We start from the raw sequence: 2,323 nt of genomic DNA, 5'->3' as shown, positions 1-2,323 counted from the left end.
AAAAACATGAAAAAGCCCTCTGCAGGGCCAGTTTTTGTTTTTTTCATTCTGGGCTACTGTAGAAACATGGCGGCCAGGCTCCATGAAGAGGACCCGCTATTCTAAGCTTACAAAAATACAACTATTTTCTTAGTTTCAAGAAACTTACATACTTACTTACATACATTATATTCCATGTCTGCCAATAGATGCCCCTAGACGCTACACACACCTTGTTCCTTTAAATTCTACATACCTCTTTCATCTTTGTTGAAAACGTTAACTGCTCCAAGCAACTGCTCCTGCCCCTTCTCTGTTGACTGAAAATGACGATGCAGAATGTCACTCTCGAGTGAATGAAGTGACACAAAATGTTAAGAGTGTCTGGTTGTCAGGCTAAAAAAAACTCTTTCAACTAAGTGAATTTATGTCAGTTTTTGAAAACTTGAAGAAAACTTCTCATAAAGGCACACTCTCTCTCTGCCTGTGCCATTCTTTGTGATGTCCAGTCAAAGACACTACATCATAATCTTGTCTATCATAGCTTAGACATCTATACATAAATGTAAGGGAGTACATTAGTAGTAGGACGGAAGGTTACACAAACAAATGATGATTCTTCAGTCAGTGGTCCTATCCACCAAACTATGACGCGGTAAAGCTCAAGGAGAATAGTTAGACTGTCATGATTGTGCAGGGTGGGACCCAAAAGCAGGAACACAGCTGGAGTTAAACACAAATAATATTTATTTCGAAGGCCAGAGAGTGGAAATCGCGCTGGCGTCCGCTGCAGGCTGGTGGCTGGTTGGGTGGCTAGGCTGTTCTTCAGGGGGATTCCGGGGAAGCAGAAGGGCTGTAGCTGGAAAAGCACAAGTTAGCAAATAGAATTTATAGGTACTCAGAGAGGCCAGGGCAGTCGTTCCAGGAAAGGGAACTGACGATCTGCTGAGGAGTTGAGGGAGAACTGAGGCAGATATAGTGGGGAGCTTGATGAGAAAATGGGTTTCATGTGTGTGGGTTGATTGGCAGCTGAAGGGGGGAAAAAAGGCCCCGCCCAGGCAGACACACAGATAAATAGGGGACCGTGACATAGACAAGGCAAAGCTGTTGACCAAATTAGTCGTTAATGTTGCCGTTCAAGTTTTAAGAAGGAAATCCTTTGTTGCATTCAATTTGTTTTGCAGCTGGCAGGTGCCGCTGTAATGATATTCCAATATATTTTCCACTACTCTGCACAAGTTTAAGAGTAGGAGTATCACTCAAAGGATTAAAAGGCCCTCTTTGAAAAGCATGGAAAGCGTTCGGTCCTCATCCAGGATGCCGGTTGGACACGTTCATAATGAAACTGTGATGGCGGGGGGGGGGGGGGGGGGCACATTAGGTGTCAGTGCTAATTAGCTAAAGCCTTTGATCTGGCGCTTTTGAATGCGGCAGATAGTGTCTACCTTTTTAATTAGGACTCAGAATATATCACTTATTGTATGCTGGCGCCGCCCTTAATACCCGATGCAATCCCAGATTCCAGCTCATCAGCTCCTTTCTGTGTCGGCCAGCGTTTTCAGTTGATTGAACGCTGCATGCCAAAAACAACACTGAAGTCTTCAAGAGCTGTACTGTACTTCTTTTTTAAGGGTTTGTTTGTGCTGACATCAATAACACTTCTATGCATTTAAGTGTCTGTTTCACCTTCTTCTTTTTTTCTTTGAATTTATTGTACTGCTCGTGCTAAAAGTATGGTATGTTTGAAAAAGGCTGCTGCTATGCAGATCAGACTCTCTGACTTTCCCCATTTAGTGCTGCTCGTCCCATATGGGTGTTCATAAAACCCTACACCATTTGATGTCATGATCCCATACACAAAACATCTCCGGTTTTGGGTCATTTTGTTGGCTTGCCAATAAGTAGTGACCTTATGCTCACATTGAAGTTGGGCAGCGCCATGCTTGGAATTATGAAAGTCATCAAACTCAAATCGTAAATGATTCAGACCTTTGGTTCTCATTTGTACATTAACTACCATGCACCATACATTTAAATATCGCCCACTATAAAACATTTTCCCCCATCTATACATGATGCCATGTTGTGGTTTTTTGCAACCAATAAACGGAAGTTACCATATTTGGAACGCGAAGGAGTGTTGTAGTGGCACCGGCATACTGCATACCATGCTTTATGGTCTATTTGATTATTAAAGTATACCATGACAATTAAATTCATCTCATCTCTCTGCGTGTAAAAAACACAGCGTTATAACCCGAGTGACTTCTCCTGAGTTAAAGATGCTATTGATGACATTCAACCACTAGGTGTCACACTCCTCAGGCCCCGTTCCATTGCATTC

Source organism: Cyclopterus lumpus, chromosome 5 (assembly GCF_009769545.1).
Source record: "Cyclopterus lumpus isolate fCycLum1 chromosome 5, fCycLum1.pri, whole genome shotgun sequence".
In the NCBI taxonomy this organism is placed as follows: Eukaryota; Metazoa; Chordata; class Actinopteri; order Perciformes; family Cyclopteridae; genus Cyclopterus; species Cyclopterus lumpus.
The sequence above is the reverse complement of the archived record's forward strand: the minus strand, read 5'-3'. Positions refer to the sequence as shown.